The following is a 12,036-nucleotide window of genomic DNA, read 5'->3' as shown; positions in this document are numbered from 1 at the left end:
TTATCAACCCATCAACAAATTAATTGAGTTAAATTAAAAATTAAATTAGTGAAATTAAATTTCACTAATTTTTATTGATCCCTCATTATCTGCTAGATATTTTTCTGGTGATGGGGATAGTTTGGAGAAGACAGAGATAATGTTAGCTCTCATTAAGTTAACATTCTAAGGGGAAAGTAGACAATAAACTAGGAAAATAAATGAACACTCATTTCAGATAATAAGTCCCATAGAAAATATAAAATGGAGTGTTGGGATAGAGAGTTATGGGAGGGTATATGCACGGAAGTCTAAGAGAATGATATTTCAGGTGTGCCAAGACCAAGAAATATGGCCCAAATGAAAGAACACAGCAAAACCTCAGAACTAAATGATGAGGAGATTGCCAACCTATCTGATGAAGAATTTAAAGCCTTGGTAATCAAAATACTCACAGAACTAACTGAGCTTGGTTGAAAAATAAAAGAGCAAATGAAAGATGCCCAAAATGAAATAAAGCAAAATATTTAGGAAACCAACAGTAACAAGAAGGAAACCAGGATTCAAAGCAACAATTTTGGACAAAAGGTAGAAATAAACATTCAACTAGATCAGAACAAAGAACAATAATCCCCAAAAATGAAGAGGCTGAGGACTGTCTGGGACAACTTGAAATGTTCCAATATCTGAATTATAGGGGTGCCAGAAGGAGAAGAACAAGAGCAAGAAGTTGAAAACTTACTTGAACAAATAGTGAAGAAAAACGTCCCCAATCTGGCAAAGGAAATAGACTTCCAGGAAGTCCAGGAAGCCCAGAGAGTCCCAAAGAAGCAAGACCCAAAGAGGAACACACCAAGGCACATCACCATCAAGTTACCAAAGATTAAAGATAAGGAGAGACTCTTAAAAGCATCAAAAGAAAAGAAGAGAGTTACCTATAAAGGAGTATCCATAAGATTATCAGCTGATTTTTCAAATGCAACCTTACAGGCAAGAAGGGGCTGGAAAGAAGTATTTGAAGTCATGAAAGGCAAGGACCTACATCCAAGATTACTCTATCCAGCAAGATTATGCTAAACCAGTGGATTACTCTGCGTATCCACTGGTATATTATATTCAGAATGGAAGGGCAGATAAAGTACTTCCCAGATAAGGTCAAGTTAAAGGAGTTCATCACCACCAAGCCCTTATTATATGGAATGTTAAAGGGACTTATCTAAGAAAAAGATAAAAAATATGAACAATAAAATGACAACAAACTCATAACTATTAACAAATGAACCTAAAATAAAAGAAAAACAAAGAAAAAAGAAACTAAGCAAACAACCAGAACAGGAACAGAATCAGAAAAATGGACATCACATGGAGGGTTTTCAGTGGGGAGGGGGAAGGGAGGAATAAGGGCGAAAAGGTACAGGGAAGAAGAAGCATAATTAGTAGGCATAAAATAGATGGGGAAAGATAAAAATGGTATAGGAAGCAGAGGACTCAAAGAACTTATATGTACAACCCATGGACATGAACTAAAGAGGGGATGCTGGAGGGTTGGGGGGCAGGGTGGAGGGGGGATTAAGGTGGAAAATTGGGAAAACTATAATAGCATAATGAATAAGAAATACTTAAAAAGAGTATACATCAGAACATTTCAAAAAAAGAAAATGATGTTTCACATAAAATTTAAATTGCAGAAAGGAGCCAACTCTGTGAGACCTGAGGGCCAAGCTTTTGGGAGAGAGTGGCCAGGGCAGCTGCCTCAGGCAGAAATGAGCATGCTCTGCTCCAGATGCAGAATGAATCATTAATAGGTGTCCACTGCACAGTGATTTGGGAGGCTATCCATGTTTATCTCATTATAACTATTCTGGCCATGGGCAATATGATGGATCTCGAGGCTGCGGACAGGGCTACATGCTGCATAAGTGACTTTTCCTACCACCACTTCAGCCTGTCAGAAAACCAGGGGATGGAATGGCTGGGGGCGAGTCTAGGTAATAGACTGTGATCTGAGTGACTGATCATCTTTCCTTTGAGAATGGACCTGTCATTCTCAGCCACATCCCTAGGCTCCCCAGGGGCTGGCTTCCCATGGAATGAAGTCAGCCCTGTTCTGGAGGGACTGATAAAGCCTTCAGCTGAAACCCAGCTGCTTCAGGACCATGCTCCAGTCCCTCCCTCAAGTTACAGTTGTCACACTTGATGCATCTTTCTGTGGAAAGACCAACGCAGAGAGGCAGGAACCCTGGCTCCTGCTCCCAGCTTGCTCCAGCTGGTCATACCTGAATCATTTTCAAGTGATGCTTATCACTGAAGCAGCAACATGACATCACATAGCTGGAAAACTCCCACACAGTTCATCCTGTCCTGCATTCCTCATGTGTCTGGCATTACCCATGACAAAAGGGTTGGAATACCACCATCCCTGCTTTAAGTAGGTTGTCTGCTAAACCAGATATCTACTGACTTTGATAAAGAATCCAGTTCACTTTTCTCTAACACTTGAACTTGGGGGAAATTAGAGCCACAGTAACTATCTGTGGGCTGCTATGTTTCCTCTGGGGTCCTGTGTGATTGGTGGGGCCCTGGGAATGTGATGATTTTTTACCTTGGAAGAATAAGGTGACTTGGAAGTATAATACCTAAACTACCATTTGGAAACCCCAGTTCAGTTATCCTAGATCTGGGGCAAAACAAATCACAAAATATCAAAGTTAGAAGAGACTTTGGTGATTAATATTCCTCCTCTTAAAGATGAAAATTTTTTAAAAAGAAAAATGATTTGACCAAGGTTAATAATACTAAATGCAAAAGAAGGCTCTTGGAGATCTGCATAGGTCTTGCGTAGATGTTTCCAGTATTTTGTTGTAATGTTCTGCTTTGACTTATGGAACAAAGAAAATAACCCTGGTGTGTCCACAATGTATGCAAAGTTCTCCATGGCCCTACCTGGTTTGACTTTCCATTTTAAGTACTAGGCATCCTTTTTTCTCATGTCACAGAAATGATGTAAAGAAAATGAATTCATTTACTAAGTGGCAATACTGAACTTCAGCTTAAGCATTCTGACTTTTGTCCAATAGGATTTTCAAGTCCATCTCCACTTTTGCTCTCTGAAGAGTTGAGGGACATGGAAGAATTAGCCATACTTAGGTAGGGTAGGATACACAGGAGCCCTGGAACGGATGCTCCTAATTTCTAAGAGCTCTAAGGAAAGGATTCTGATATTTAGTGAACGATCCTCGTTTTCACCAACGTGTGAATACTTCCCTCTTAGAGCTGCTCTATCTGAGGCGGAGGTCCCGTGATTCTAACATAACTTGGTGCTGTCATCACAATAGCTGCCTCCACTTATTTTAAATACCTCCTTCCAGACATAGTGTGGCACGTAAAGTCTGTTAGAAGCAGCCGTCTGACTCAGACTCCTGTCTCTATCACTTCTTCTGGGGGACCCGATGTATATTACGTAGCCTTCCTGTGTCTCAGGTTTGTTTTCTATGAAATGAGGCTGGGAAGAGTTCTTTCCTGAGGAGGTGGATGACACTAAATGAGATAAGGGATTTACAAGAGTATGTGCTCAATCACAGTTAGTGGTTGCTGCATTTGCTCTCAATAAAACGAAAGGAATTCTGTCACAGAGCTGTTTTCTCCAGCAATACAAAAAGAACATGTGCATAGTGCATATCACTGGTAGGCATTTCAGGGTGAGAAGCATCTGAAAGATACAGTAACATACAGTTTGCTGTGCGACTCCAGAGAACGATCTGTCCCAGGCCCTCTACTGTAAGTGTTACCTTGTTTGTGCCAGCGTTACTGCCTCCTACACCAGGAAGCTTTGGCTCGCCCACCTGAGAAGCTAAAGCTGACCCGGAAGTTATGTTTCAAGAAAAAAAAGAAGCATCTCTTATGTAACTTGAAAAGTATAAAAGATGCAGTGCTAAAAGCCACTGTCCTGAATTTTTCTAAAGTGCAATAAATCTCTTAGCACAAGGGTCTCCAGTCATTACCAAAATATCATTTGTCTGGTTGTTTTTTGATGTAAGATACACTAGAAGAAAGTTAATGAACTCCCTCTGTTGGATTGCATGCATTGGCCCTTGAAGGCTATAAAAGTGTTGCTATTTCAAGTTCTACATATCTAAACTACTTCTCGTGTTTGTTTTATGGTTTCTCAGCAATATCCCAACTTTAGTTTGATCACTTCCTGTGAGTTTGTCTATTTCCTCATGCGAAGCTGATTCTCCTTCTCTTTTTTTCTCTCTCTTTCCCCACCCCCCCTTATACTTTTTGCTTGTTTAGATCATTTTTCTCTCTCTCTCTCCAATAATCTGTCAGTGGCTCAGCATTTTGCTGCACTGAGTGAGCGAGGTTGGAAATGGAGCCAAGTGGCAAACTGAAACAAGGGCTCAGCCTCACAGAGAGAGTGTACTTTGTGCTATTTCTGGCCAGAGCAGATGTGGCCTGGTGGTCTTTGGGGAACAATATCTTTCAAGTAAAATTAAATTACTAAGATTAGGACCAAAATGATGCAAATCCTTTCTCTGCAGACAGATCATGAACTGGAGCCATGTGGAGAGGAGACAAGGTTGGAACTCACTCCGGATCCTCTTCTGGGTTTCTTCCAGATGACCCCCAATCACCCATCTGGTCTCAGTGAGTACCTGTGACTTACAAAAAAAATTTAAATCAGCAACAAAAATAAATAGGAAGAGTATAATAACAAAACCATATGTACCATTGAGTTCTCAGCAATGCTAACATTTTGATAAGTTCACTTCAGACCTGGTTGAGTTCTCTATTTCCTCCTTGCTCCCACACCACAGATAAGCACTGAGTTGGATTTGAGTGCTTTCCTGCTTCTGTGTACACATGTATCTTTCACAATAGGTACTGTCATTTTTCATATTTTAAACTTTTAAATAAGTGGAAGCTGGCTGTATATATTTTGCAACAGCCTTTCTCTGAATTTAGCATTAGATTTCAGCCACATAATTGTGGTCCATTCATTTTCACTGCTACATGGTGTAATGTTTCATAAACAGACCACTATTGCTGTGTATTCATTTTTCTGTTGATGATCAATTAGATTGCTTCTTTTAAATTTATTTTATTTTTTTAATATATTTTTTGATTATGCCATTACAGTTGTTCTATTCCGCCCTTCATCCCCCTCCACCCTGCACACCCCCTCCCCACCATTCCCCCCTTTAGTTTATGACCACATGTCTCAAGTTCTTTAGATTCTATATTGCCCCTACTATTCTTACCCTCCCCCTTTTAAATTTATTTTTTATTTTTTAGTTGCAACTGACATATTAGTTTTTGGTATATCACTTCATGATTTCACATTCATATACCAGATGAAGTGATCACCCAGATAAGTCTAGTATCAATCTGACACCATACATACAAATTACAGTATTATTGACTATATATCCTATGCTGTACTTCACATCTCTGTGACTATTTTTATAATTGTCAGTGTGTATTTTTAATTCCTTCATATATTTCAACCCCCCTCCCTCCCCCTACCAACCTTCTCCCATCTGGCAAACATAAATTTGTTTCTGTTTTTTTTTGTTTTTTTAGATTTTGCACACAAGTAAAATCGTATGGTACTTGTCTTTGTCTAACTGATTTCATTTGGCATAATACTCTCTAGGTCCATCCATGTTATCATAAGTGGCAGATTTCATTCTTTTTATGATTGAGTAATATTCCATTGTGTACATGTATGAGATATGTCACAACTTTACCCAAACGTTCATTGGTGGACACCTACATAGCTTCCATGCCTTGGCTATAGTAAATAAAGCTGCCATGAACATAGGAGTGCAAATATCTTTTCAAATGAGTGCTTTAGATTCCTTTGGATAAATAGCCAGAAGTGGAATTGCTGGGTCATATGGTGGTTCTGTTTTTAATATTTTGAGAAACCTCTATATGGTTTTCCAAAGTGGCTGCACCAGTTAACAATCCCTCCAACAGTGCATAAGACTCCCCTTTTTCCACAACCTAACCAGCACTTGTTTGTTGATTTATTGAAAATAGCTATTCTAATAAGTATGAGGTGGTATCTCATTGTGGTTTTTCTTTTCACTTCTCTGATTAGTGATGTTGAGCACCTTTTCTTTGGTCTATTGTCCATTTGCTTGTCCTCTTGGAAGAAATGTTTGTTCAAGTCCTCAGCCTATTTTTTAAAATCAAATTATTTTTTATTTTGATGTTAAGATACATGAGTACCTTAGATATTTTAGATGTTAACCCCACATCAGATGTATCACTGATAAATATTTTCTGCCACTTAGTAGACTATTTGTTTCATCAAAGGATTCCTTAGTTGTGCAAAAACTTTTTAAGATAGTCCCACCTGTTTTTGTTTATTTCCCTTGACTGATGAAACATATCCAAAAAGAAAATATTAACTAAGAGCAATGTCAAAGAATTTACTGCCTATTTTTTCTTCTATGAGTTTTATGGTTTCAGGTCTTACATTTAAGTCTTTAATCCATTTTGACTTTATTCTCGTATATGGTGTGAGAGAGTGAACCAGTTCCATTCTTTTGTAAGTATCTGTCCAGTTTTTCTAACATTATTGAAGAGGCTATCTCTATCCCAATGTATGTTCTCACCTCTAATGTTAATTGACCAAATAGGCATGGTGTTATTTATGAGCTCTCTATTGTGTTCCATTGATCTATGTGTCTGTTTTGATGTCAGTACTATGCTTTTTGATTATGGTGGCCTTGTAGTTTGATATCAGGTAGCAGGATACTTCCAACTTCGTTCTTAAGATTGCTTTGGCTACTTAGGGTCTTGTAGTTCCATACAAATTTCAGGATTATTCTAGTTCTGTGAAAAGTGCCATTGGTATTTTGATAAGGAGTACATAGAGTCTGTAGATTACCTTGGGCAGCATTGATATTTTAATTGTGTTACTTCTATTTATGAGCATTATATATCAATTTATTTATTTATTTAATCTCTGATTTCTTTCAGGGGTGTCCAACCTGCAGCCCATGGGCTGCATGAAACCCATTATGGCTACATATGCAGCCCAACACATAGTTGTAAATTTACTTAAAACATTATGAGATTATCTTTGTGATTACATGTTGCAATGTATTTAATGTATGTGGCCCAAGACAACTGTTCTTCCAGTGTGGCCCAGAGACACCAAAAGGTTGGACACTCCTTATAGTTTTCCAAGTACAGGTTTTTAACCTCCTCAGTTAAATTTATTTTTAGGTATTTTATTCTTTTGATGCAATTTTAAATGGAATTTTCTTAATTCCTCTTTCTGATAGTTTGTTATTGGTGTATAAAATGCAACTGATTTATTAACATTAAATTCATTTATTCTAATAATTTTGATGGAGTCTTTAAGGTTCTTTAGACATAGTATTAGGTCATCTGCAAATAAGTTTTGCTTCTTCCTTTCCAATTCAGATGCCCTTTTTTTTTCCCTCTGATTCTTATGCCACAACTTCCATTACTATTCCGAATAAAAATGGCAAAAGTGGATATTCTTGTCTGCTCCTGATCTCATTGAAAAAACTGTGCTTTCACTGCTGGGTGTGATGTTAGCTGTGGGTTTGTCACAATGGCCTTTATTTTGTTGAGGTGTGCTCCCAATAGCCCAACTTTGCTGAGAGCTTTTTTAAAAATCAAAAATACCTCTTAAATTTTGTCAAATACTTTTTCTGTATCTGTTGACATGATCATATGATTTTTATCTTTCATTTTGTTTACACAGTGTATCACATTAATTGATTTGCAGATATTGAGCCAACCTTGAATCCCAGGAATAAATCTCACCTGATCGTGGTATATGATCCTTTCTTGTAGTGTCTTTGTCTTGTTTTGGTATCAAGGTAATGCTAACTTTAAAAATGAGTTTGGGAGTCTTCCCTCCTCTTCAGTTTTTTTGAATATTCGAGAATAGGTATGTTCTTATTTGAATATTTGGAAAAATTTACGTGTGAAGCCATCTTTTCCAGGGCTTTTGTTTGTTGGGAGTTTTGTTTTGTTTTTTTACTGATTTTATTTTATTAATAGTTATAGATCTGTTCTTCCTAATTAGATTTCTTCCTAATTTAGTCTTGAAAAATTGTATGTGTCTAGGAATTTATCCATTTTTTCTGGCTGTTCAACTTTTAGGCATTTAATTATTTATAGTGTTTTCTCATAATTATTTGTATTTCTGTGGTGTTGGTGGTCAATTCTCCGCTTTCATTTCTGCTTTTATTTATTTGAGTCCTTTTTCTTGATGATTCTAGTTAAAGGTTTATAAATTTTATTTATTTTTTTGAAGAACCAGTGCTTCGTTTCACTGGTGTGTTGTATTCTTTTTAGAGTATATTTTGCTTATTTCTGCTCTGATCTTTGTTATTTTCTTTCTTCTGCTTACTTTGGACTTTTTTCTCTTTCTAGTTCCTTTAGGTATATGGTTTATTTGGGATTTTTTCTTGTTTCATGACATAGACTTGTGTTGCCATAATTTTCCTTTTAGAATGGCTTTGGCTGTGCCCCAAGGATTTGGGGTCATTGTGTTTTTATTTTCATTTGTCTTGAGGTATCTTTTGATTTCTTCCTTTATCTGATTCTTAACCCATTTATTGTTTAGTAGCATGTTATCTAGCCTGCATGGGTTCTTTTTGTTGTTATTGTTTTCTTCTTGTAATTGATTTCTAATTTTATACCATTGTGATCAGAGAAAATGACTGATACGATTTCAGTTTTTTAAACTGTATTGAGACTTGTTTTGTGGCCTAACATGGTCTATTCTAGAAAATGTTCCATATGCACTTGAGGAAAAAATGTATATTCTGTTGCTTTCAGGTGAGATGCTCTAAAATATCAATTAAAGCTATATGGTATAATGTATCATTTAAGGCCACTGTTTTTATGTTGATTTTGTGGATGATCTGTCCATTAATGTCAATGGGGTTTTAAAGTCCTCTACTGTGACTGTGCTGTTGTCAGTCTCTCCCTTTATGTTCATCAGTATTTATACTTAGATGCTGCTATGTTAGGTGTCTCCATGTTTGAGAGTGATGTCCTATTACTGAATTGATCCCTTTATTATTAAGAAATGCCCTTCTTCATCTCTTGTTAGCCCAACTTTTAAAGTCTATCTCGCCTGATATATGTATTTCTACCCCAGCATTTTTGTGTGTATTTCCATTGTATAAAATATCTTTTTCTATCCTTTTATTTTTAGTGTCTGTGTGTCTTTTGAACAGAAGTGGGTCTCTTATAGGCAGCGTATGTATGGATTTTTTTTTTATTCCGCCACTCTGTTTTTAATTGAAGCATTTAGTCCATTTACACTGAGGGTGATTATTAATAGGTATATAGTTACTACCATTTTAATTTTTTCTGATCGTTTTCATTATCCTTATCTGTTCCTTTCTTTTTCTCTCACTCTCTTACATGTTTATGACTTTATTTAGTTTATGTTTGGATTCCTTTCTCTTTATTTCTTGTATATCTCTTGTAGATTTTTGGTTTGTGGTTAACTGTGCTTCCTATGTACCAAGTTTTGGTTACAGCAGTGTATTTTAGGTTGGTGGTTACTTAAGTTCAAACACATGTTAAAATCACTGCAATGTTTACTCACCTCCACCAAGTTCATTTTTGTCATTATTTTTTATTTCTTTTGGTACATGTGTGTTTGTATGTATCCCTTAATTTAATGTTATAATCCCATGTGATCCTACTACTTTTGCTCTTTAACCATTCTTTAGCTTTATCATCGGTTCAACCATTGCTTTTAGTGTTTCTTTGTCAGTGAGAATTTTTCCTTTTCAATACTTTCTTATACACGTTTTTTCTTTTTTTAATTTATTTTTTTATTTTTTAAAATTTTTATTTAGTTATTTTTCAAGTACAGTTTTCTGTTTATTTCTCCCATTCCAGCCCACCCCTCCCCCACGCAGCCCACCTCCCTCCCATTTCCACTCCTCTTAGTTATTGTCCCTGTGTCCTTTATACTTGTTCCTCTAAATCTCTCCCATTTTTTCCCCTTAAATTCCCTCCCCTCTCCCTTCTGGTCACTGTCCCCCTGTTCTCTATTTCAGTGTATTTGTTTTTATTTTGCTTACTTGTCTGTTTTGTTGTTTAGCTTCCTGTTAAAGGTGAGATCATATGGTATTTGTCTTTCAACCCCTGGCTTATTTCACTCAGCATAATGCTTTCCAGTTCCATCCATGTTGTTGCAAAGGGGAGTAGTTCCTTCTTTCTCTCGGCTGCATAGAATTCCATTGTGTATATGTACCACCATTTTTTGATTCATTCATTTACTGACAGGCACCTAGGTTGCTTCCAGCTCTTGGCTATTGTAAATTGTGCTGCTGTGAACATTTTCTTCTTAAATAAATAAGTTCCTTTAACATTTCTTATGATAGTGTCTTAGTGGTAATAAACTTCTTTATTTTTTTTCTTGTCTGGGAAATTCTTTATCTGCCTTTGATTCTAAATGATAGCCCTGTGGGGTATAGTAATGTTGGCTGTAAATCATTGCATTTCATCAGTTTGAGTATTTCATGCCAACACCATCTGCCTACAAAGTTTCTGTTGAAAAATCAGCTAACAGTCTTATGGGAGATTCCTTGTATGTAATTAACTGCTTTTCTCTTGCTATTTCTAAGCTCCTCTCTTTGTCTTTAACCTTTAGCATTTTAATTACAATGTTTCTTGGTGTGGGCCTTTTTGGTTTATCTTTTGGGGACTCTCTGCACTTCCTATACTTGTGTGTCTATTTCCTTCACCAGGTTAGATAAGTTTTCCATTATTATTTCCTCCCTCTTTCTCTTCTCCTTTTGGTATCCCTATGATGCAAATGTTGTTATGCTCAGTGTTGTTGTCTAAGAGGTCCTTTAAACTATTCTCAAATTTTTAATCCTTTTTTTTTTTTGGTATTGGTCTTTTAATTGGGTATTTTCTTCTACCTTGTCTCTGCTTCCTCTAATCTGTGATTGATTCCCTTTAGAGTATTCTTCACTTCAGTTACTTCATTCCTCATTTCTGACTGGTTCTTTTCTATGTTTTCTATCTCATTGTAAGGTTCTCATGAAGTTCTTTCCCTAACTTCACTGAGCATCCTAATAACCAGTATTTTGAACTCTTTATCTGGTAGATGGCTTGTATCTATTTTGTTTAGTTCTTTTTCTTGAGTTTTGTCCCGTTCTTTTATTTGATTCATGTCTGCCTCTTTATTTTGGCTGCCTCCCTGTGTTTGTTTCTATGTATTAGGTATCCCTGCTACATCTCCCAGTCTCAGAAGAGTGGCCTTATGTAGTAGGTGTTCTTGAGGCCCAGTAGGCATAGTATCCCTGGTCACCTGAGCTGGGTGATCTCAGGGTGTCTTTTGTGAGGGTTATCTGTGCCCTCCTATTGCAGTTGAATTTGAATAATTGGCACAATTGTAGATGGGATTAACCCTCAGGCTGACTGGCTATGAGGACTAGTTGTGACTACTGCAGGCAAGCTGTTGCGTGGGGGGTGACCCCATTGACCAGGAGTCACTTTATCAAGGTTCTGTTGCCAGCTGGGTCTGCCCTTGGGGAGGGTCATTTATGGAGTTGGTTCGGTTGTGCCCTGGTGTGATGGGAAGCTGACCACTGGGTACATTGGCCAGCTTCTAGTTGTTGGGTTCTAGAGCCTTTTGGGAAGAGCTCCAATGTAGGCCAAAGTCAGCTGCTATTTGTGCTCAGCTTGGAACCACCTGGTGGGAACTACAAAGTGATCTGCTGTTGGTTACCACTTTTTCTGGGTTTGGGCACACTTAGGAGAGACTATGCTGTGACCTAAAGCCAGTTGCCATTAGTGCCACAATGTGAGCTGAGGTCAGCTGCCCCATTGTGCTGGGCTTGTCCTGCTTAACTGAAGCTACATTTCAAACCAAAACTGGTCACAGCTTATACCAGACTTGGGACCACTTGATTAAAGTTACTGTGCAAATTGAGACTGATCACAATCTGTGCTCAACATGGGGCAACTTAGCAAGAGGTAAGGGCATGCAAAGGCCAGCTGCTGCTTGTTTGGAGTTTGTGGAAAAAT

At 37.4% G+C, this 12,036-nt stretch overlaps 1 long non-coding RNA gene across 1 annotated transcript in view; it reads left to right on the top strand.

Annotated features, from left to right (window-relative positions):
* Positions 1-12,036, top strand: part of LOC119051770 (uncharacterized) — an 89,384-nt gene that overhangs the window by 30,510 nt on the left and 46,838 nt on the right. The window contains exon 5 of the long non-coding RNA XR_008389947.1: positions 4,521-4,626. This is a non-coding gene — a long non-coding RNA (uncharacterized LOC119051770). The remainder of the gene's footprint in view (positions 1-4,520; positions 4,627-12,036) is intronic.

Source organism: Artibeus jamaicensis, unplaced genomic scaffold, assembly GCF_021234435.1.
Source record: "Artibeus jamaicensis isolate MK-2021 breed Jamaican fruit bat unplaced genomic scaffold, CSHL_Jam_final scaffold_1964, whole genome shotgun sequence".
NCBI lineage: Eukaryota > Metazoa > Chordata > Mammalia > Chiroptera > Phyllostomidae > Artibeus > Artibeus jamaicensis.
The sequence above is the reverse complement of the archived record's forward strand: the minus strand, read 5'-3'. Positions and strand labels throughout refer to the sequence as shown.